This window comes from Cricetulus griseus, assembly GCF_003668045.3.
Source record: "Cricetulus griseus strain 17A/GY chromosome 1 unlocalized genomic scaffold, alternate assembly CriGri-PICRH-1.0 chr1_0, whole genome shotgun sequence".
Taxonomy (NCBI): Eukaryota; Metazoa; Chordata; class Mammalia; order Rodentia; family Cricetidae; genus Cricetulus; species Cricetulus griseus.
Window position 1 is genome coordinate 110246858 of NW_023276806.1, and position 26144 is coordinate 110273001.

Consider the following 26144-nt stretch of genomic DNA (forward strand, 5'->3'; position numbering starts at 1 on the left):
TATTGGTTGTAATCTTTCCTATGGTGAGCAAGCATCTCTTAAATGAAGTCATATTGTACACAATTTCAATGTGAAGTCTTTTAAATATATTCAATAAATTATATCCTGAAACTAAACAGAGCATAAGATAATATTCGAGAAATAGTGTTTAAATTAATTATATGTACTAAAAATTCAAAGTAGATAAAGAGATGAATGATTAAACATGCTACTTCATAATTTATTGATTTTGAACTGTGTGTCTGGGCACTGTAAGATGTCATCAATATTTCTGATTTTACCTCCAAAATTCCATTGCAAAAATTGCCTTAACCAGCTAAAACCAATTCTACTCATTCTAAGTTAGTTTCTAATAAAGTTCTGCTCTGCTGGCCAGTATGTTGTTGTGTGCAGAATAAGTTCTACCCAGCATTGGCCTTGTAAATGTAAATTTTAAATGGAGACATTCTTCTGAGTAAGAGGCTGCTTTATAGCCTTATCCTGGCACGAAGTCACAGTAATAAACTGTGAGAATTTTAATTTAAAGCAAAGTCTAAAAGCCACTGTGGTTTGCCAAGATTATCCTTCATAAAAATGTCTTGAATGTTTATTTGTCAACAACTTATGTAATTATCCCAAATTAATCTCAAGCCAAAATTGAACCCAAAGCTCTCAAATACTTTTAGAAAGCAGGACTGGGTATGCTATGGATTAATGACATGGCAGTAACTCGAAGGAATCTGAATTAAATAAGGGGTGTGGAGGAGACAGTAACGAGAGGAAGACACATAGAGTGTGTGTGTGTGTGTGTGTGTGTGTGTGTGTGTTAGAGCGAAGACAACATCCAGTTTAATATTTTCTATTATCTTTAAAGAAAATCTTGTTAGACTCAAATTGGTGTTTCTTTGGGAATTATCAGCATTTTATAACATGATGAGGATTTCAGATTGGACAAATACCTCAAAGTCAGAGCCATTGTCTATGTTTTCGCAAGTATGCATTGCTTTGGAGAAATGTAGCCACAGAGCAAGGAGATGGCTCAGCAGGTTAGATGCATGGCCAAGCATGATACCCTGTACCCCACCTGCCTACCAGCATGATTGATAATTGAAGGAGACACTTCTAATTGCTCTTTGACCTGAACACATAGGCCATGACATGTAGCCATGCACATATCTGGGAACACATACACACACATGAATAACTGAGTGTAATAATTAAAACTAAACTTGAAAAAAGAACAATGTAGTCATTCCTCTTTTGCAAGTTTGCCAGAAATTTAGGCAGCAGAAGTCAAATAATACAAATATTTTCTCTGGTAATCACCAACTAACATTAAGAATTTTAAAATGAAACTCAGAACTCCTATATTCAGCATTTTTCCTATTTGCTCATGTAATGTCACCTGCTTTAGAGATCTGCAGCCTATGACATCTGGAGACTGGGCCAGTGTGTCTCTCCCGGGGGAGACTCCACTGTTGCATGGCACTACCATGAGATTTAACACAAAACAAGCAAGACAGCAAGGATGAATCCTGTTAATGGCTCAAAAGGGAGTGGAAACTTCACCACCCAACAGTATTTCAAGTCTAATGGAGCATCGACATTGTAGTGAACGAAGATGCATATGATATTATTTTCTTCATATAAAGGGTAGGGAAAGTTGGACAAACACCCAATGATTCTCATACCATTTCTTATAATAACACAACTAAACCTGATTGCAAATGTAATGTGTGTTCGAAAGAGAAACAGATCTTCTTTGGAATATGTTTGAATTTTACTGTCCTAAGTCTGGCACCAGGATTAATCAGTTTCTCTCTACTGTGTATTTTCTATGAAAATTGGGCTCCAACAGTGTTGTATACAACACAGTGTAATCCTCAAAAGGCAGAGGTAGGTAGATCTCTATGAGTTAAAGGACAGCCTGATCTACACAATGAGTTCCAGCACAGCCAGGACTATATATAGTGACCCTGTTTCAAAACAAACAAGAAAACCAAAAACAACAACAAAAAACAAAAACAAAATAAAAAACAACCCCAAAACCCCAAATAAACAAAAAGGGTATAATCTTTTTATAATGTGCATCTAATAATGTAAATGGTGGCAACTGGTTTTTCTATACCATCTATATGATGAGGTTTTACTACAAACTTCTAGGGTGGAGAACATGTCCATGCTGTGATTGTCTAAGCTGTGAAAATGTCACATGTGTTATTGTGTGATTATATGACATGTGGTACATGCTATGGTTGTCAACACAGATTAAAACAACAACTAAAACAAAACCAGAATCTCCTAACAGTGTAACATAATGAATCTCTTTCTGGTGATTGAGAAAAGACTTTTGTATTCTTATGAAGTTACTGCACAGCACAATGAAGATGATTTTACAAGTACAGAATTCAGGGGAAAAGACCACATTAGCTATAGAGCTTCCACCAGGTGGTGTCTTAAAAATACCCAATGAAAGGGCAACTGCATATCTTTACTTGAACTTTAGTAGTTTATCAGAAGAATGAGAACATATACATTTTATTTTCCTTTTTTACATGTGACCATTTGTAGCTTTTGTGGTACAGTAGGTGCTGTGTCTAGAGAAGGTTTCAGGATGCAGAGAATAGATAGGCTAGCACTCCAATTTTTGACTGTAGGACACCTGGGAGACTCTGAGCAATGCTTGCTTGCAGTCTGGTTTGATCCTGGATCTCTGTACTGCTAGAATCCTGAAGGTTTTTCTGTCTGATTCACCTGAAGAATTTTACATTCTCCCAACCACTTCACTTTCTATGTAACTGTGGACATGAGGACAACTGCAGTAATTTGAACATGTGCAGGGGAACTGCAGCTGTGACACTTCCATTATTTGGCATTGGCATCTACATTTCTGAAATCTTAAAACCGTAAGATGTGCAGGGAAGTGGGCAACCTCATGAGAACACATTTTTGTCTGCTCCTAGGTTGTTGTCCTCAGGGGTTGTTGCTCTGAAGCCTTAAATTATTCTGTGGATTTTGCCCTTGAAAGGGATCCATGATAGTGCATTTTCATCCACTTTGTTTTCATAAGTTTAACAGCTTCTTGATCAAGGTATACTGGGGTGATATTGCATTTGAATCTGTGTCTGCTCAATTGTAGACATGTTTTCATGTTCTACAGAGCAGAACATGAACTTCCAGCTTTGCCCACTTCAAGGCTTGTTTTGAGAATCTGAGGAAAGATGGCCTACAGTAAAGGTTTTGTGCCTGCCTGGGCTCTCTCTGCCCTGGTCCTCTATTTTTAGTCTCTGTTGATACTTTAGCACCTGAAATGGCAATGTTGGCAAAACCCAGGGAAATTCCAGATTTTCCTCCTTAATGGTGTGTAGACCTCTGTCTCCTGCAGGCCCAACACCTCCCTGGACTTCCTTTCTCAGTTTCCCGTATTCCTGAGGTCACACATTTTCCCCTGAATTGGTGCTGAGCTCTGTATTACCCCCTGAAAGCAGAGAGAGAAGCTGAAGAAGGAAGTCAGAAGTGTTCCACATCAAAGTGTAGCGTGGGAGACACAGAGCCAGGGACACTGTGAACCTCCAGTTCCTCAGAAGCTTGCAGTGACTGGGGCCAAGCACCAGCCCTGTAGAATCCACAGAACCCACCTCCATCTGTTTCACCATGATTTGCTTGAAAGTTGCTTTCAGAATTGTCTCCGTTTCCTACTCTTTACTTCCTTGGCCTCATCAGTTCTCACAACTGAAAATCCCTTTTCATCGGTGCCCAAGAGACTGGAATGTTCTTTGCTTCAGCCCTGGTCCTTGGGAATTAGTCACCTGCAGTGTTAGCCATGGTGCAAAAGCCTTCTCTGCTTGCTTTGGCAGTGAAGCGTCACTGTGAAGTTCTAAACTAGTTTGAAGTTTTATTGTCTTTTTCCCACTAGGTTTTAATTATGGATGTTTAAAGTATTTCATGTCTGAAGGTACTCTCGTAGCTGTTACAACAAAACAATGAAAATAAGCAGTGTATTAAAATATGAAAGCAAAACTTTACACACCAGACTGGGCAAGGTTTTAAAAGCTTTTTCTTTCTTTCTTTCTTTTTTTTTAAATTGGTGTTTCAGAATTTTAGTGATTTGTGTAAAGAAGAATGTATATTATTTACTAATAGGCAAAAAGTAGGTTATTTTCCCAAACTGTGTCTCCATTACATTTAATGAGATCCAGATGATGCTAATATTTATGGTGATCCTAACCTCAAAACAGAACACGAGAAGGGGGAAGCCGGGGTCCCAGTCTCACGGCTCTGTTGAACATTATATATCCTTGGTTTCAAAGGGAAAATACAGTTTCAGTATAAAATTTGAAAGACAGTGAGAAAAACAAACAGTCATTTTATGTCCTGAGACTCCCCCCTACAAAACATACACAGAAATTTGGTAGAAGATGGTTTAGGTAGACAACCATTTTTCTTCCTGTATTTAAATCACATCTTAAGTAAATAAATAAAAACATGTTTCCAAATAAATCAGATATCAGAACATCTATTTTTAAGGGATGTGGATTTTTAAATTATGGCAAGATAGCAAATGCCAAACGCTCAAACTTAATATTTGACTTTCAATTGAAAAACAAACATATTTCACTTACTCTTCATGATGTTTGTTTCCATTTTATACTCTAGTAGTAGGTTGAAGTTAGGTCTACATAGTTGCCTCAACTGAGTACATATGTATGTGGATATGTGTGTAGATATGATAGAGTGAGGCCTTTTGCAATGAAAATTAAGCAAATACATCAATAACTAAACTATGAAGAAAGTATAATAGTTTCTTAAGCTTCTAAGAGAAAAAATAAATTCACCTGGAATCAAAATGTTTGATCTTCATGTTTCCTAACCATGTGCCAAAAGAAAATGTCCTAAAGCATGTATTTGTCCACTCAAGAGCTGTATGCCATAGCTGTTGCACAGACACTATAAAGAAGGTGAAAGTCTTCAGACCTACCCCTGAGCATTCTGCACATCAGTGTCTCCTAATTTGGGTGTTATCCTCTGCAAGAGAACTTGAAGGGGGGATGGGGGAATTAGCTCTCCTCACACCTCAGAGTCCAAATATCAACATTTCATTAAGGATAAAACTCACTTCCAATAAAAGATGCATAAATTAAATCTAGATAAGAATGAAGACTTTTTTTCCAGATGAAAAGGAGTGTAGAATGAGAAAGTAACATGAATGGCCTTATCAGAAACTAATAAGGAAGGAGAGCAACTGGACGTCCCAAAGGAAGAATTCCTGGGGCAAGATTTTAGATGAAAATGGGACAAACATGGTGTGCAACATACTGATGACTTTCCATCACTCCAACTGCTATGAGTCTCAGAACCACCCTGGTACAGTTCAGCCAGGCCTTAGCCACCTGCACCTGTTCATCGTTTTCTACATCATATGCTGTTGAGTGTCTGCTCTGGAATATTCAAATATTCTTCCAGGTTGCTAAGAAGTTGTCAAAATTCTGACTTCATGAATTAGTGTCCCAGGGTGAGGAGTGGCTAATACAAAGTCTCCAGTAAGATTGAAGTTATGCCCACTTGGCAGAAGGTCATCACATAAATGAGACACAGAAATGGATTCATGGGTAGCTAGCTGTTGAGGAGCCTCGCTGAAAAGGAGCCAATTAAAAATACAACTTCACTGCACTCAGGGTGGGTGCTGTGAATCTGAAGTGTTATGTGTGATTCACAATGTTCCTTGACAGGAAATGGAGACCTTCACTTATCTCTGGTACATATGAAAAACTTGCAAGGAGCCATCTGGGGCAGACCCATGAGAGCTAAGACGAGGAATGTCTGGCGCACATATACCCAAGATCAGGAAGAGAAGAGGGAAAACATTGCAGGTACAGAGGAGGCAAGAATGATGTTCCATGCCTGATGAGTTTGTGGTGACATGTATCACTTTCTGGTCTATGTGCATCTGTTCAAGAGGGAGTAGAGCATTCGAGAATATTCACAAGGAACACAGATGGACATGCATTATCACAGGAAGCCTTGGTTAGAAGCAGGATGGTAGATTCCAATGGGAATAAGGAGGGTTTTCAGGTAATAGAATGCTGTGAGGAAGTAATTGATTGATGTAGGAATCAGAGTCAACTTTTGCCTTGGGTGTGTGTGCATGCTAATTGTGCCCCTTATTTGAACTGATTTTTAAAACATACATGTTAGCGGTCTTATCCTGGAAACTATAATAACAACACATTACATTCAGAGGTCTAATTGATTTAAGATATAATGCACACTTATGATAACAGAGTCAACTGTGAAGAACTTTAAAATAGAATGTACTGTTGAAGCAATTGATTAGAAAGCACTCAGAGAAAGACTCTTGTTGCTCAGAAGGCTCCTCCCCACAAGCTAGATTTAAATAGATCTTAAGTTGAAGCATATGTTGGCTGGATGGGACCCAAACAAGCATGAACAGCTTCGGTCAGAGTGTTATGTGTAGCTTCACACCCTCCCTCAAATTGTGACCATTACTTTGCTGCTGATAGAAAGAGCTGGCTGTCTTTCTCCAGGAAATGTTAACTTCCCAGCTTTCTTTCTCAGGCTCTATGTACTAGAATATTAGTCTCTTTATAGGATCAGTTCTGTTCAGTGTTTGCATTCTAATCTTGAGGAATTTTTAAAAGGTATTTATTTACTTATTTGCTAATTTATTCAATGTGTATGTGAAAGTGTGCAAGCCATGGCACAAGTAGAGGTCAGAATTTTCAGGAGTACATTTTCTCCTTCTAGCCCATGGGTCGCAGGAATTGAACTCACGTCCTCAGGCTTATCAGTCAGTACCAGTTCTCACTGAGCCATCTTACAAGCAAATCTTTTTTGATTTTTCTTAAAGAAAGTGATTTTATATTTTTCTAAACAAATATATTTATTATAATTGATAATTACTATGGCTGGGTGTATTGATGAATAATATGTGACACAATCTTTGCATAGAGTGTGATATTCTATGCATTTCTCAACTTTTGTCTTCTAACTGATAATCCCTTTACTTTTCTCTCATTTCAGGGAGGAAGAAAGAACCTCTCAGTATCCATCCCCTCTGATGAATATGAGATTTTAGACACTTTTATTAATTTTAGTTTTTTTAAATTTAAAACTATCAATCTTTAGAACTAGGTTAAATTTTATGGATTCTCAGTATATATGTATAAATATATATTATATATATATATATAATATATATATATTTACTAGAATATCCAGTAGTAACTTCAAAAAATATTCTATTATTGATGCTATTTCCCCACTGGAATACATCATCAAAAAACTCCATTCCTTATTTTTATAAACCCCACCCTATTCAATATCTACGCAGTATTGTTAGGTTCTCACTGCATTAAAATTAGATCACTTCATAAAGGCTTTTCTTCTTATGGCCATATTCTCAAGACACATTTAGCCAGGATATAGGGTTATTCTGCAAATGGCTGATCACCAAATGCTGATCAAATATAGATAGTTCCAGTCTTCCAGGTATATTAGTCTTCCTGAAGACACTATCACGATCACATAGCCAATAATAATGTATGTCACAGACATGTGTCATACTGTGCATAGAAAGAATGTCAACTTCCTCATGGAACAACTAAATGTTTTTCAATTGGTTATTAGAGTGTTATTTCAACTATCTTTGTTTCTTCAATGGTCAGATTAGCAGAGCTGGATGGATTATTTAAAGAGTTTATTAGTTGTTTGGTTGTTTCATATCATATTCTAGTCATCAGTTGTTTCATACCACATTACAGTCATCAGTAGATTTTAAAATGTAACACAAGTTGTTTATATTGAGGTAACTTAAATATTTTAAATTACCTAATAACAATTTAACCAATATCATTTAAATATCAACAAATATTGTTAACATATTTATTATTTAACTACTAGCAATTTTTGGTTCTAAACTATACATCATTTTCCAGGGCCCAATGTTATTAACTGTTTAAATTATAGACAAATTATTAAAAGTTACCTGGAGTTGGGAACAATCTAGAAGTTAGAGAATGCACAATCTTATACATCACTATTTGGAAATTTTAATGGAATTTTTCCAAAAGTTTTGGTGTCAGTAAATAATAAGCCATTATTGGAATGGACATAAAAATTTACTATCCACAGAATGACACTGAAAAGTAAATTTGGAAAAGCAACTGTTTTATCATTGAGTGATTTAAGAATGATTTGAAATTTATCAGAGATGAAAATATTCTTTATCCAGTGTCCATCTGTGTGAGCAGCTCCAGCTGATTTCAGAGATGAAACTCTATGCACTGGAGAGTAAGGGTTTTTTTTTTCTTTTCTGATAATGCAAGAAACCAACAGAAATGCAAACTGTGCACTCATTTATTCATGAATGACATCTGTAAGGAAACAATTTAAAATGATCACAAACCCAACTAACCTACTACAACAGGAGCACAGAACCATCTAACTTTAACTCCAGCATGCTGAAGGTGTAGACATGGCCACAGTGTCCCCATTAAGCTTGCATTTGGGTTTTCTGGGTGGATTAATCATTTTGAAAGTACTTACAGTAGGATTTTAGGTAGAGTGTAGAGTGTTATGTGCGTTGCCCTATGTCTATAGCTGCCATGGGCTCCAAACTAACACAGTGGCAAGAGTGGAAAGGAAGTTGTCATTGCTGATCCCATCTGAGGCAGTAGCATCTGTTGGCCAGATCCAGAGTTCCTGCATATGTTATATTTACTGTGGCTGGTCCCAGAGGCATCAGCTAAAGTGGCTAAGGATGAGGACACAGGCAATGTTGGGGGGGGGCTCAGCAGGGATTTTTATTTGGGGGAATCTGTACTTTGAATTCCAGGTCAGTGAGAATGTCTGAAAAATGTGTTCCATCTGTTTTCCTGGCTGGATGAAGGGGGAAGGCTGTAACTGTGTACAGACCTGTGAATCAGACCTAAACAAACTCCACAGCTAAGGAAATAAACACTGCTTGGAGAGAAACCGAAGTTCCAGGGTAAATGACAACAAGTGGGGTGAGCTCTCACTGGGAAGCCAGGGACAAGAAAAGGAACCCTGATGGAAATCAGTTCACTTGGGATATTTCAAAGTGAGTGTGTTGGGTCATGGGCCACAGATGCTTTGCTCTCTAGTCATTTCTCATCAGCAGAGTCTGCTGTGTGAATCAGTCTCCTGTACATACAGAGAAGGTTCAAATGAGGGCCTGGGTAGCTTGGGTGGTTCTTTCCATTCTTGGTCCATCCCATTCCAGGTCTAGTCTTCGTGATTATAAAATCAGCTAAGTTTTGCTTTTATTGGGATACGTCTCATCCCCACAAAACCAATATTATGAATGCATCATCCAGTTATGACATGGATTGAATATGTCTCTCTCAAAATGTTTAAGTTAAAGTCCACATTCACAGTGACATTTGAGGGGTTTGGTTTTTCAAAGGTCATGCACATAAGCTTCATGATGGCAACTACTTCCCAAATAAAAGACTCTCAGTATATGAAGACATCTCTTTAACAAGGAAGCCACCCTCACCAGACACTGAACTGAGGGTGGCTCGATGGTTTATTTCTAGGTCTAGGGAAGATAAATTTCTATTCACTGTAAGCTCTCTCTCTCTCTCTCTCTCTCTCTCTCTCTCTCTCTCTCTCTGTGTGTGTGTGTGTGTGTGTGTGTGTGTGTGTGTGTGTTAATGTGTTTATGGCAGCCTGTAATATCTCAGAATGGTGGTAATTAGAGTTGTTTTTAAATGAAAGCTCAGTTTAATTTGCAGACATTTGTTCATGAAGTCAAAGTTTGTAGAATATAAATGCTATCTGCCAAAAATACTGGCAAGAAACATTCTACCACAGATCCACTCTAACAAATGAACAGTACTAAGATAGACCTATTGTTTCTTTCAGAAGTAGGCCACTTAAAATACCATCATCTAACTACAGAAACACACGAACTTCCATCATTTGTCAGTGAAACTTGAGTGAAAACACAGGAACACGAAGTCCAGGGCAGGACTAAGAAAGACCAGAAAGACCGTGTGTGCAACTATCTTATCCTTGAGTGGGAAAACCTAAATTAGGGACACTTCCCCCAAAGTACCTTCCCCAAGAATGAAAGGAAGGCAAAATAAACATGGAAGAACTGCTACAGAAGAAGCAGGCAGGGTCAAGAAGCTATGGTAGGCTACATCTTCACATCAGACAAGGTTATGTTTTATCTTGGTTACTTAGACTCACTCCATGTGTGTGTGTGGAGCAACAGCGTGGCATTAGGTTAGATGTAGTAGCTTGGGCCCTCTGAGCATGTGGAATGTGTACTTGGGTTAGCCATGCTCTGCAGCCTTCATGGCTCCCTGGATTCAGATCTGCATGCTGCATTTACCCAGAGGCTGAAGAACCTGGGTCTAACTAACTTCAGTTTTATCTCATGTGGACCAAACTACTGTGGCACATTTAAGAGAAATCAGAGCCAGAACCAAGGTCTCAGGTCTCAAGTCAAACCTATAACTCTAGAGCCATTAAGTTTAGAATTGAAAACCAAGATGAAACAGTAAGAGAATCAATAGTGGATGATCATTGAAAAGGAAGTGCCTTCCCTGGTAGATGACTCATCAGCTATAATGATTATTATGTACTCAGGTACATTGAGTACTCCATAGAAAAATGTATCTCTTTATAAACAGTGGTTCCAGTTAAAATGAAACTCTTCTATTGATATGAAATCACTGAATATCACTGAATGTCTGTAGGTACTTCTAATGCATCTTAGAAGGAGCTTATGAATATGGCTGATGCTCACTGGATGTTTTTTCCACTTCTTGGGACTATCTATCAGGTTGCTGTGGGAATACTTACACTGAGAACACACTAAAGAAATGTTCTTTGCACACCCAGAAGATAAAATGGAGAGTGGGGGAAGAAGTCAGCAGTCTGCTTAAATTCACATATCTCAGAGAGTTGTAGAATCAAAATCCAGAGTACAGTCCAAGTAACTCTCAAGTTCATACTTGCCTGCTCAATGCTAATTTATTCTTTTAATAGTATTTTTTATTTGGACACTTCGTTTATCCAACAGTATTCTCATTATACCTGCCCACCACTATCTCCCTCGAGATCCCCCTTGTGCCAACTAATATCCCTCTCATGTTCATGTTCTTTTTATTGTATTGTTACTAATAACCTCCTGACTACAATTAGTGCTTCCAATCTACACATGGGTTTATGTCTGTCTACTGGAACATGAGTAACCTACCAGCAGCAATGTCCTCAAAGGAGAGTGACTTACCCTCCCTCAACAGCTGCATATGCCAGTTGCTCCATCCAAACAGATGAAGCCTTGAGGACTGAATGGCAAATAGGCTGGAATTTTGATTGGCTAATCTTGTGTAGTCTTCTGCAGGCAACCACAGCTGCTGCTGTGTGCAACAGCCATGTCATATCCAAAAGTCAGCATTTCACAGCTCTCCTCTGACAGTCCTCTGAGTAGTTCCTTGAGCTGTGGGTAGTGAGAGATTGACACATATGACCTATCCAAGGGAGGACCCATTCATGGGAGGTTGACACAAAGGACTCATCCAAGGAAGGTTGACACATTGGATTTATCCATGGCTGAGCATCCTGAGTCCCTTACATTCTGCATTGGTCAATTGTGATTCTCCATATTAACCTCTCCTTCATGCTAAGTTCTTACTTACACTTGGATAATATGAATTCATCCACATGTTCCGAAGATTTGTGAAACCCTTGAATACAGCAATGATCAGTCCATAGACCTAGGTAATATTCTGTTTGTATTCTAATATTTAACAGTGATTCTGATAGATTGGTTCCTTTAATCCATCTCCTGCAGATGGTCTCAACCATCCAGACCAAATTCAAATGCAGTCTCATGAGGATGCATGTCATCAGACTGAAACATGATGGGGCAGAGAGACTCCAAAAGAGAACAGGAATATTTTTTCCCTGAGAAGAGAAAATTCCAGTCTCCTTGAGTGAGCTGATAAGGAAGTCAGCTCTTTCTGACACTAAGCAAAGTTGTCTGAGAAACCAACCCATCACATTTTATTTCCAACCTGTTACTTGTTCTTTCCAAATATTTTCTGCCATTGTGGCATGAGAATGGCTGATTTATGAATAATGAATGAAAATAATTACAGCTGTAGCTTAAGTTATTGTAATTTAGACTTCGGACATTGGTGAAGATTCAATGAATAGCAAAAAGGAAAATTCAGAGTCCCATAAAGGGAACAAAACCAGGTAAAGTAATGAGTAATCAAAAATGTGCTAAGCCCAAAAGGGGAAGACATGCTTTACATCCACAAATATTTCTGGTCAGGAGTGCTGACTCACTTCTCTGTATGAACTTAAATCCAGCACATAGGTCATAGTTTGAAAGATGATGAAGTTGTTCACGATTGATAAGCTTGTGATCTAGCTTTGGTTCTTCCCTGCCTGGATGAAACTGAGTTGCTTCATAATTAGAATAACTTTCTCTATTTTTATTTTTTCTTTATAATTTAAGAGGAAATTTATGATATATGTATGGCTAGAAGCCAAGGAAAACTAGATCTTTGTGATACTTTTCTTAAAATTACACATTTTATTTTGTTATTTTTTTTCTCTATCACTCTTATAAACAGACAGTTTCAGTAACAGAACCCATTTTCAATGCACAAAATGTAACTTCAGTGTTTAGAGGACAATTATAATGAACAGAGTAAAATAAGATGAAAAATTTACAAGTGTCTCTCCTTCATTTACACTTAATTTCTCAAATACTGGTGGCCACTGTGAAGAAAGTTAGGATTAGTTTTCAGTTGTGCATGTAGGAGATGGTCATATTTTGTGCTGTGTAATTTGCATATTTTGAGGTAATAGAAAACTATAAGGTGCACCATGGAGTAGGTTAAAAAGAGTTGCCAAAAATAACCCCTGCTTTGACCTTCCTTGTCCTTCCTCAGATGCCTTTAGCTCATTGTGTCAAGTGACTTAGCCTGGGCCCAAGGTCAGCTTATCAACTAATGATTTTTATCTACGTAAGGACACCATTGTTGTCACCAGGATGTCAAGGATCCAGTAAAAAGGGAAACAGGTTATTAAGCTATGGAACTAAAGCTAATTCTTGTACAAACTTCAAAGATATACAATTAGATTCCAGCATTTTGTTTGCTCCAACATATTAGGAGATAGACTTAACATATGTAAGAGACACAATGGACAATTTCTCTTAGTGCCTAATAGGATGGATGCTTGGTAACACTTTTTATAAAGCACACCATGCACTTTAGTTTGCATTTATTTCTCCTTGTGAATCAGCCTTTCTAGAATCTGAAATCAATTCACTCGATGGCAAATATATCAGATCGTTTGTTGTGCTGAAATAAACTTATTAACGTAAAAATCACAAAATATTTAAAAGTAAAATAGGTATACTCTGAGTTTGTTATATTTCTGTGTGAGTTTTAACTTTGAAATGTGTGCCCTATTTTTTCTATTGCGGTGTCTTCTTTGATTACTTTTATTTTTATTTTTTGCTATTTTTATTGAGTTTACACTTTTTCACTCCCTTTCCCTCCTCCCCTCTTCCCTTCTACCTTCCCCTTGCCCCTTACACAGCCAATTTTCTCAGAAGATCTTGTCTTCCTAGGTAGAGCCATGTATATTCCTCTTAGGGTCCTCTTTATTACCTAGGTTATCTGGGGTTATGGCATGTAGTCTGGATGTCCTTTGCTTTATATCTAATATACACTTATGAGTGCGTAATTATTATATTTGTCTTTCTGGGTTTGGATAACCTCACTCAGGATGGCTTTTTCTAGTTCGTTTCTTTTGCTTGCAAATTTGAAGTTGTCATTATTTTTTTACCACTGAGTAGTACTCCATTGTGTAAATATACCACATTTTCCTTATTCATTCTTTGATTTGGGGCCATCTAGGGTGATTCCAGGTTCTAGCTTTTATGAATAATGCTGCTGTGAACATAGTTGAGCAAATGTCCTTGTGGTGTGTGTGTGTGTGTGTGTGTGTGTGTGTGTGTGTGCATCCTTTGGGTGTATGCCCAAAAGTGGTATTGCTGGGTCTTGAGGTTGACTGATTCCCAATTTTCTGAAATATAATCATACATATTTCCAAAGTGGATGTACAAGTTTTCACTCTCTCCAGCAATGATTGTTCCCTTATTCCACATCCTCTCTAGCATAAGCTGTCATCTGAGTTTTTGATCTTGGCCTCTCTGACAGGTATAAGATGGTATCTCAGAGTTGTTTTGATTTGCATTTCTCTGATGACTAAGGAATTTGAACATTTCCTTAAGTGTCTTTCAGCCTCTTGAGATTCTCTGTTGAGAGTTCCCTGTTTAGATCTGTACCCCATTTTGTATTGGCTGATTTGGTCTTTGATGTCTAGTTTCTTGAGTTCTTTGTATATTTTGGAGATTAGTCCTCTGTCATATGTGGGGTTGGTAAAGATCTTTTCCCATTATTAGGCTGCTGTTTTGTCTTCTTGGCAATAGCCTTGGCTTTACAGAAGTTTCTCAGTTTCAGGAGGTCCCATTTATTCATTGTTGCTCTCAGTGTCTGTGCTATGGTGTTACATGTAGAAAGTGGTTTCCTGTGCCTATGTTTTCAAGACTACTTCTCACTTTCTCTTCTATGAGGTTCAGTTTTGCTGGTTTTATGTTGAGGTCTTTGATCCATTTGGACTTGAGTTTTGTGAATTTGGATAGATATGGATCTACTTGCCTTCTTCTCCATGTCAACATCCATTTATACCAGCACCAATTTTTTGAAGATGCTTTCTTTTTTCCATTTTAAAAGTTTAGATTCTTTGTCAAAAATCAAGTGTTCACAGGAGTATGGATTGATAAAAGAATCTTCAATTTGACTCTATTGGTTCACCTGTCTGTTTTCATGCTAATACAAAGTTGTTTTCATTATTGTAGCTTAATAATGGAGTTTGAAGTCAGGTAAGGTGATGCCCCCAGAAGTTCATTTATTATACATGATTGATTTGACTACCCTGGGTTTTTTGATTTTCCATATGAAGTTGAGTATTGTTGTTTCAAGGTTTGTGAAAATTTCCGCTGGGGTTTTGATGGTCATTGCATTGAATCTGTAGATTGATTTTGGTAAGAATGCCATTTTACTATGTGAATCCTACCTATCCAAGAGCATGGGAGAGCTTTCCATTTTCTGATGTCTTCTCCAATTTCTTTATTCAAAGACTTAAAGTTCTTGTGATACAGGTCTTTCACCTGTTTGCTTAGAGTAACCCCAAGATATTTTATGTTGTTTGTGGCTATTGTGAAAGGTGATGTTTCCCTGATTTCTTTCTCAGCTCATTTGTCACCTATATGTAGAAGGACTACTGATTTTTCAGTTAATCTTGTATTCTGCTACATTATTGAAGGTAGTTATCACTTGCAGTAGTTCTCTGGTAGAATTTTTGAGGTCAGTTATGAATACCATCATGTCATCAGAAAATAGTGAAAATTTGACTTCTTCTTTTCTAACTTTTATCCCCTTGATCTCCTTTTGTTGTCTTTTTGCTCTATCTAGAACTTCAAGTACTATATTGAATAGATATGGAGAGAGTGGACAGCCTTGTCTTGTTCTTGATTTCAGTGGGATCACTTTAAGTTTCTCTCCACTTAGTTTGATGTTGACTATTGGCTTGCTGTATATTGTGTTTATTATGTTTAGGTATGTTACTTGCATCCATGATCTCTCCAAGACCTTTATCATGAGGGGGTGTTGAATTTTGTCAAAAGCTTTTTCAGCATCTAGTGAGATGATCATGTATTTTTTCTTTCATTTTGTTTATATGTTTAATTACATTGATGATTTTTCATATGTTGAACCATCCCTGCATGTCTGGGATGAAGCTTACTTGGTCATGGTGGGTGATTTTTCTGATGTGTTCTTAGATTCAGTTTGCCAGTATTTTATTGAGTATTTTTGCATCAATGTTCATGAAGGAGATTGGTCTGTAATTCTCTAGTTATGTCTTTGTGTGGGTTGGGTATCAGGGTACCTGCAGCAGGTACCCATAAAAAGTTTGGTGAAGTTCTTTCTGTTTCTAATGTGTGGAAGAATTTGAGCAGTACTAGTATTAACTCTCCTTTGTAGTTCTGGTAGAATTCTGCACTAAAACTTTCTGGCCTTGGGCTTTTATTTATTTATTTATTTATTTATTTATTTATTTATTTATAAATTAATTCAGGTTAAGGAACAGGCTTGTGTCACATGTAAGTCCCCTCTCCCTCTCCCTCCCCTCACCCCCATCCCTCCTCCCCCACCTCCAACCTACCCCCCTACCCCATCCACCCACCACCCCCCAGGCAGGGTAAGGCCCCCAACAGGGCCTCTGCCAAGTCTGCCAAATCTTCCTGTGCTGGGCCTAGTCCCCTCCCCATGTGTCCAGAGACAGAGCACATCCCTTCACGTGGGATGGGCTCCCAAAGTCACACACACACACACCAGGGAAAAACGCCAGTCCACCTCCATAGGCTCCCCAGAGTGCAGGGGCCTCCCCATTGGCATCCATGATCAGGGGGCTGGATCAGTCCTGCACTAGCCTCCCAGACAGCATCTGGGGTCGATATGCTTTCCCTTGTTCAGGCAAACTGTTCTGGCCCTGGGCTTTTTGGTTGAGAGACTTTTGATTATTATTTCTATTTCCATAGGTGTTATGAATCTACCCAATTTGCTTATCTGGCTTTGATTTAATTTTGGTATGTGGTACTTTTCCAGAAAATGTGGTCCATTTCCTTTAATGTTTCCAATATTGTGGAGTACAAGTATTGGAGTATAACCTGATGATTCTCTGGATTTTCTCATTGTCTGTTGTAATGTCCTTTCCCGTCCCGCGGGGCTCAGGTAATTCGTGAGTCTGAGGTGGATCATGCCTGCAAATAATGGGCGGGAAAGAAAAAGCGGGACCAAGCAGATTTCTTGTCAAGGCCCCCTTTATTGATTATTACAAGGGGTTTTTATAGAGAAAGGTGGAAGCAGAGAAAAAGGAGGTGGGGGGAGGGATGAATGTTAATTGCTCTCAGGCAGGTATCCAGAATCTCCTGTGTTAAGGAAGTGGGGGAAGGGATAGGTGTTAGTTGCTTCTCAGGCCAGGTCCTGGAACCTGAGGGGTGGGATACTAGACTATCTGGCAGCTAGCTAGGCATGAGGAGTCGCCAAGGTTGGCTTCTGTCAATGTCCCCTTTTTCATTTCTGATTTTGTTAGTTTGGATATTCTGTCTGTCAGTTAGTTTGGATAAAGTTTTGTCTATCTTGCTAATTTTTCTAGAAGTAACTCATTGTCTCATTGATTTTTTTGTATTGTTTTCTTTGTTTCCTATTTTATCGATATTTAGCCCTCAATTTAACCATTTTCTTGTGTCTACTCCTCCTTGCTGAGTGTGTTTCTATTTGTTCTAGAACTTTCAGGTATGCTGTTAATTTGCTAGTGTAAGATTTCTCTAGTTTCTTCATGTAGACATTTAGCACAATGGCATTCCTTCTTTTCACTGCTTTCATTGTGTCCCATAAGTTTGGGTATGTTGTGCTGTCATTTTCATTAAATTTTAGGAAGTCTTTAATTTCTTTCTTTATTTCTTCTTTGACCCAGTGGTGATTCAGTTGAGCATTGTTCAATTTCCATGAGTTTATGGGCTTTCTGCAATTAATGTTGTTGTTGATTTCTAACTGTAAGCCATGGTGATCCAATATGATACAGGAGTTATTTTAAACTTTTGTATCTGTTAAGGTTTGCTTTGTTACTAAGTTTTAGAGAACATCCCATAGGCTGACGAGAAGAAGGCATATTCTTTTATGCAATGCACTATAGATGTCTGTTAAGTTCATTTGAGTCATAAAATCTTTTAGTTCCTTTATTTCTCTATTAAATTTCTGTCTGGGAGACCTGTCCAGTGGTAGGAGTAGACTGTTGAATTATCATCACCCCCGCCCCTCTGCAACTGGATTCCAGAGCTCAGCTCAGTGTTTAGCTGTGGGTGTTGGCTTCTGCTTCCATCAGCTACTGGATAAAGGCTTTATGATGGCATATAAGGTAGTTATCAATCTCATTTAATGTAGCCTCTCGACTATTGCTTAGATTGTTAGCTGTGGTCAACTTTGTAGATCTCTGGATTTTCCTAATGCCAGATTTCTCTTTAAACCTATAATGGCTCCCTCTATTAAGGTATCTCTTTTCTTGCTCTCCTCTATTCTTCCCTGACTCGATCTACCTGCTCTCTCATGACCTCTTCTCCCCTTCTCTTTCTCCTAACTCCCTGTCCCCTCCCCCCATGCTCCCAATTAGCTCAGGAGATCTTGTCCCTTTATGCTTCACCAGGGGACCATGTATGTCTCCCTTAGGGTCCTCCTTGTTTCCTAGCTTCTTACAGTGTGGACTGTAGAGAGGTACTCCTTTGCTCTATATCTAAAATCCATATATGAGTGAGTACTGTGGGGCACCAAAATAATTCCGTTATGGAATATTTTAAGGTCCAGCCTTCAGTTTCATTAAACAGGAGCACCTGGAGCTTCGGCCCACTATTGTATTGCTAATTTGAGCAAGTCTGCTATCTTTTAGCTTAGCCTCAGCCTCAGTATGGAATGCCTCCTATGGGCCTAATCATCTGAATATGCCTGCACCTGGGCAGAGGTGTGAGGGGTGTGAGTAACAAGTAAGGACAGAGGGTGAAGGAGCCATCTAGGAGAGAGGAGTCAACAGAAGGACAAGAGTGATCTCCTTGTGGCCATGGAGGCACGGTTAAGAAAGAGCAGAAAAAATGGTAAAAAAAGGAAAAGACTCTAGTTTTACAACATGGAACGGAGAGCTCTCTAAAGATGACAAGATGCATGTGTTTGGTCTTTATCACCGCTGGGTTGCTAGGAGTTTACGGGTCCACACCCCTCACTAAGGCTGAACCTCATGGATTAAGGCTGAGACATGCTGGGTCACGACAGAGTACATACAATGTTTGTCTTTTATGCTTGAGTTACCTCACTCAGGATGGTTTCTTCTAGTTCCATCCATTTGCCTGGGAATTTCAAGATTCCATTACTTTTTTTCTTCTGAGTAGTACTCCATTGTGTAAATGTACCACATTTACTTCATCCATTCTTAACCTGAGGGGTATCTATGTTGCTTCCAGGTTCTGGCTATTCCAAATAATGCTGCTCTGAACATGGTTGAACAGATGTCCTTCCAGTTTGAATGTGCATCTTTTGGGTATATGCCTAAGAGTGGAATTGCTGGATCTTGTGGTAGATTGATTCCCATTTTCCTGAGGAACCACCATACTGATTTCCAAAGTGGCTGAACGAATTGGCACTCCCACCAGCAGTGGAAGGGTGTTCCCCTTTCTCCACATCCTCTCCAGCATAAACTGTCATTGGTGTTTTTTATTTTAGTCATTCTGACAGGAGTAAGATGGTATCTCAGAGTTGTTTTGATTTGCATATCCCTAGTAGCTAAGGATATTGAACACATTCTTATGTGTCTTTCAGCCATTTTAGATTCCTCTATTGAGAACTCCCTATTAGTTCTCTACCCTTCTTTTTAATTGGATTATTTGGTGTTTTGAAGACTAGCTTTTTGAGTTCTTTGTATACTTTGGAAATCAGCCATCTGTCAGATATGGGGTTGGTGAATATCTTTTCCCACTCTGTGGGCTGTGTCCTTTGCCTTACAAAATCTTCTCAGTTTCAGGAGATCCCATTTATTAATTGCTGATCTCAGTGTCTGTGCTACTGGTGTTATGTTCAGGAAGTGGTCTCCTGTACCAATTTGTTTGAGGGTACCAACTTCTTTCTCTTCTAAGATGTTCAGTATAGCTGGATTTATTTTGATGTCTTTAATCCATGTTATCTTAAGTTTTGTGCATGGTGATAGATATGGATATATTTACAATCTTCTACCTGTCAATATCCAGCTATGTCAGCACAATTTGTTGAAGATACCTTTTTTTCATTATATAATTTCATCTTCTTGTCAAATATCAGGTGTGTGGATTAATATTGTTAAACCCTGTGGCTCTTCTGGAGCTCACTCTGTAGACCAGGCTAGCATCAAACTCAGAGATTCACCTGTCTCTACCTCTTGAGTGCTGGGACAAAAGGTGTGCATGCCTGGCTGCATGTGTATGTTTTAAACATCAGGAGATATTCATTTAAAAAGGCAAAGAACTCAACTTTGGCTATAGTAAACATGACAGTGAAGAGAATGAGAAAGGTCCTCAGAACTGAGACTTCACAGCATCTGAAGGTGAAGTCACAGTGATAATGCTGTGTTGCCAGAATAGCCAAGACTACAAGCAGAAACCCTATCTCAAGCCCCCTACCCCGCCAAAAAACAATTTAAAAATACACATGCACTTGGCTGTTAATATATACATTTACCATAACATTTTTTAGACATAAGGAAAACATATTTTTATCTGAAGGACATACGCATAACACATCAGTATATACGCATATACTTCTATATGTTTTAAACTGTAATTGAAGGGACCTGCTGCCCTTTCGGCAGCCATAACAGCCGAACACGTGCTTGCCATAAACCTGCCTTGGTCACTTAGAGGTCAGATGCCTGTCTCGTGACAAGGAACCCATCAGAAGTTAGTCACTAGAAAGTCAGATGCCTGCCTCGTGACAAGGAACCAATCAGAAGTTAGCTGATGGCGCTATGCTTTATGACTCTGGGTGTGCTTTACGGACAAGCGCACAGCAATGATGTGGAGAGCATAGCAACCACCTTGGGAGGGCCTATGGGCCATAACAACCAGTTGACCAATCAACACAGGCCAAGCCCTCCAAGCCTGGAGGCACACCAATCGTGAGCCTGTGCGTACCCCTAGACACTCCCCTTACGCTGTCCTATAAGATCTCTCGGGAGCCCCTAGGAGCCGTCTTTTCTAGCCATCTGCCATGGCAGGTGGGTGAAAGACCCGAGCTAACATGGGGTTAACTCATTAAATTACAATAAAGCTTCGTGCAGTTTGCATCAAGTGGCCTGGGACCCCGGATACTTGAGTTTTCGGGGGTCTAACATAATGTTATTGATGTAAAATACTGACTATATGCTAAGATTTAGTATTTATTAAAAGTATGGAAAAATTCTGAAAAGGGGTGAAATGTACAGATGCCACCTTTAGCAATCCTCTTTTCTGTTAATTCTCAATGTTTATTCTGTGATGCCAAAGTTCTACAGGATTAGCTCACCTGTCCATCCATCTGCTCAGGACTAAGGCAGCCCATAATCTGTTCTTCAGGAAAAAACAAACTTCTTATAGGTATTTACATCCAGGTGGAACCATTTCAGAGATTAAGGAGTATTTCCTATTTCATAATGAAATCCTAACAAAGAAAAAGGGAAAACATAATACTGAAATTTCAGTAAAGTAACAGTGAGAGAAAGAACACCAAGATGACAAGGATTGATCTAAATTTGGTATAAATTTCTAACACGGTAAAGTTTTAAGAAATGTAGGACTTCACAGGAGTCATGAGTGTAACATTTTCTTCCTTTTAAGACCTGGAGATTATACCCATCATTTTCCCAAATTTTCAGACTTTCTTGTTGAAAAGTCTACTTGATGTCACTTCAATGAAACGGGAAAACAGTTGTCCCTCCATCTGGCCACTGAAGGGTAAACAGGGTCATTCTGATGGCCTTCAACTGGAGTCCATTAGTCAATAGTTAGGACTGAACATGTCACATCAGGCTGTGCTAACCCAAGTGTAAGTGACAGGGAGTTGAACAGTGTATTGCCAGAACATCTAGTTTCCTATCTCCAGACGACTTTAAGGCTTATTCTTGAGTGGCATACATGTAGCAGCTTCATCGCTTGGTTTATTACAGACAGAAGTCCAAGTAGGAAATTGAATTGAGGTTATTTAAGTGGGGGATCGTGTAAACATTTATTACATTTTCATGTGAGTCAGACAGCTAAGCTCACCTGCTTTTGCAGGGATCATATAAAAGAACATAAGGCAATAATTGTGCCTGGAAGCAACAGCTCCATCTGTCTTTAAGATCTCCCTCCCACTGGATTTATGTGGAACGTGCTGGTGGCTGGGATCAGCCCTGCACAATGGAACTTGATTAAAGCTGGAGATGAAATAACAAGGCCTTCTGGAGCTGCAAATTTGACCCACAGAAGATGTAACAGATTCCTCCATAGAAGGTGTGTGCTGCCCACTCAGCCTGGATGAGAATGTACCTCCAACCCACTCCTTCCCAATACTGTTTTAACAGACTCTAACTCAAGTCTGTTTCTTTGCAATTTGAGTTTGGGAACTCGGCTCATATTTCTGAGCTACAGCTTCCTGGCCTGTAAAACAAAGGTACTGTTTACCTCAACAGTGTTCCAGTGAGGACAAAGTAGCCCATAGAAAATCTAACTGTAGGCCTGAAGCACAGCAGGAACTCAACACTTGTGGCCTCTTCACTCTCTTCGTTATGAGCAGGATGACTGACTGAGTAGCCACTAACTTCATCAGAGATTGATGTCTCCATATGTAGTCAGCTACACAGAGCACAAAGCATTAATATTAAGAGCAAAATAAAATTCTGACCTTTCCATGAACTTGTACCTATGTTTCATTTTTGTGCCTGCATTTCTACAACTCCCATTCAGCTAAGAATGTGAATACCCATAAGGGTAGCTAATCCAGAGGAAAGAAATGGATATTTCAGAATGAAACTGATCATTTTAGCAGATTGTTTTTAAAATTTTGGTAAGAAATATTTTTTGATCACTTGTTGTAAGATACCAGTTTGCATCTAGTATTGAGGATGGACTTCGAGACATTTCTAAGTATACTCTGTAGTTTTAAACTCTGTTGATTTTTATTCCCACTGTTTTTCCCCAAAGGAGGTGCTATATACTATCACATTAGTACATCTTGTCTGGGTTACCATCCTGCTTGGCCTAATTCATCCCTTTATCTTCATAGCTACACACTAGTAACTAGTTTCTACTTCATTCAGTGCCATTCTTTGTTATTGCAAAAGACCCCTTTCTAAAGAGTACAAAACCTATATTTAACTCATTCTTTTAACTGCTATTCCAACTATTCCAAATGAGATAATCTGGCTTTCCTAATTGTCAAATAAAATTCTATTTCTATGCTAAGGCTAAGTCACCATCTCTCTATTTAGGAGGTATGCAAACATTAAATCCTAACTCAAACTGTGCACAAGCACCCCTCTGGAACCTGGACTCTTGACTGAGCTGGGATCCAGTGGTCCTTGAGGCAACTCTCTCACTCTGCTGAACCCAGGGATGCTTCTGCTTCCTCCCTGCTCCTGTGGGTCTACCTATCTTGCTATTCTCATCCCTGATACAAATAGCCCACTGGTTTTCCCAGAATACCTTGATTTTAAACAAACACATGGTCACTCTCTCCTTTGTATCACTAGACTCTTGCCCCTGGCCTGTCTCTAACCTATCTTGATTTGTATCACCACTTAATGCCACTAATATCTTAGTGCTGCTCAATTTTAATGATTATATTTTCTTTATCTTTAAATATATTCAGATGTTACTGAAAATAATAAACTAGTTCTTGCAAATGGAAAGAGGTGCTGAGACTATGCCCTCCCATGACCATGCCAGAATTTAATTGCTGTTCAGAAACAGTAAATGGGGTCTCCAGGAGGAGGTGTGGGTCATTTCAGGCTGAATCCACAAGCATGTATTTTTGCCTTTTTTACTTGATTTACGCTCTTAAGGGATGGTGTTCCTCTAGTGCAGTCTGTTTTAAGCCAAGACTTTGTGTTTTTCCCTGTTTATGTGTGCCTGTCTAAACCTCTTCTCTACTGAGGTAAAGAAGCAAGAGACTTGATCAGAAACAGAACAGGTACTTCTGTCACAGTCCTTCCTTCCCAAGCTCCAGAGTCATGAGCCAAAATAGACAGTTATTATTTATAAATAATTCATCTCTATAGAAAATGGACAAACAAGGGAGCCAATAATGAGGTACTAAAATTCAGAGATCCATACCAGTATGAATCAACTTTTATGGGGCTTTTAGATATTGTAAATCAGGAACTATGTGGACTAGAGGCACAGTGGATACAAATTCAGTGTGGTTGATCAGATGGTATCTTACTTGAATCAGGCCATCTCTCCTCTGAGGCCAGTTTCAGTTCAACAATAAAGGAAATGATACAACAGAAAGAACCTCTAGTTAGTTGCTCCTGTTGCTCCAGGAAACACTTGAATTACTTCACATAGGGTGGAGCTGTGGATAAAACAGCCCTCCCCAAATGGCTGGTAAAATGTGGTAGAAGGTTATTTCTCTCTGAGAACTCTGATGGCAGGCAGCTCTTGGTCTGGATGAGTGTTGGCAGCCAAGTGGAACGCTCTCACTCCCAGCATTCCTCTTTGTCATTCTGAGGCGGCCTTTCATCCATGGACACCAAATGATTTCAAGCCATTGCCTGTGGCAGAGCTGGTGAAGTAATTTAGGGAGCATGACATGAAATGAACATCCTGGAAACTTCTTTCACCAAGCAAGGAAAGAAAATGCAGTTCAAAGCATAGAAATATAAAAAAACAAAAACAAAAACCCCCCAAAATAATGTCTTCTGAGGATTTTTGCCTTACTTGGTAAGATCTGCTGTTATGCTGTCCTAAGTAAACACAAGTTAAAACTTCATATTCTTGGTATTGTTTATTTTAATCAGGTTTTCAACTGTATGGCTCTTGCTTTAAGTAGGGTGTCTCCCTACAGAAATGATAACTTTTTACTCGTGTATCTAACTCATTGAAATTACATAGTACACAGTTATAGCTCCTAGCTCCCACAATTGGAAGCACTGCACAGATCTTACTTAAATGATTTATTTCACATTTCCAAGAACACGGTGTACTCTCTACTTTCGGTCTAACTGCTAAACCAAGGAAAGGCTGTATGGAAAAACAACCCAAACCCTGGGATCCTTGCTCTTTGTCTGGCCTTCTAGATTCTTGTTTCCCCTCCAGTGTGTGGTTAATAGTGTAGGAAAGTGAGTCATGAGATTGTGTATGATGGGGTCCTTGATGGTGTATGATGGAGTACTCTGGTACCTTACACTTCTTCAAATGTTATAATCATTTAAATTTGAAGCACTGTTAGAACCATGTACACTCCCAGAAATACTGGACTCACTTATTCATTTGAACAAAATATAACATGCTGACCTTGCATTCACCTCTTAAAAATTGCCACTGTGGTTTTCAGAGGATTGTGTGTGAGATGTCTAAAGCACATACTGCATGCTTCTTTGCTTAAACACATGTCCTTTGTCACACAGATCCTTAGTAAGAAAACACAAATTTGCAACTAAAATTAGTAAGAACTTCAAAAAGCCTGCAATATAGAATGAGGTCTAGAGTGAAGCCACTGGGTATCCCTGGGTATGTTCCATGTCCAGAGAGGAGGGATGTAGAGAGAAGGACCAATGGTTCCCTTCATATCTTCCCATAAAATATGATACAACATTTTTATTTAATCTTCATGACAAGAAGTTTGATATTCGATTGAGATTAACTGCAATGAATTCTGGGAATTCATCTTAAGCCACAATTATTCATGCATGGCAATAAAGATTTTAGGGCTACAAAAAGTCACAGTCCTGACGTGGGACAATGCTCTTGTAAACTGTAAAGATTTGTCACTCTTATTGGTTTAAAAAAGTGCTGATTGGCCAGTATCCCAGCATCAAGTATAGGCAGGGCTATCAGATTAGAAGAATTCTGGGAAGAGGAAAGGCAGAGATGCAGTCACTAGCCAGACTCAGGAAGTACGATGAGAATGCCTTACTGAGAAAAGATAACAAGCCATGTGGCTTGGGTTAATTTAAGTTGTATGAATTTGTTAGTAATAAGCCTGAGAAATAGGCCAAATGATTTATAATTAATATAAGCCTCTGTGTGTTTATTTGGGACTGAATGGCTTCGGGTCTGGGTAGGACAGAAACTTTTGGCTACATGTGGTGCCCAAATGCTTGGCAAGAATTTGCACAAAAACATAAAAAGCTATTCTAAACACAAAAGAACAGAATCAAGCACAGCTTCTTGGTAGCAGCATTTTCTCTGGTAGGCTCTGTTTGCTACAGTCAAGCAGAAGCTCAGCTCCTTTAAGAGAGGCTTCCTGACTCAGCTTTAGCAGCAAAAACTG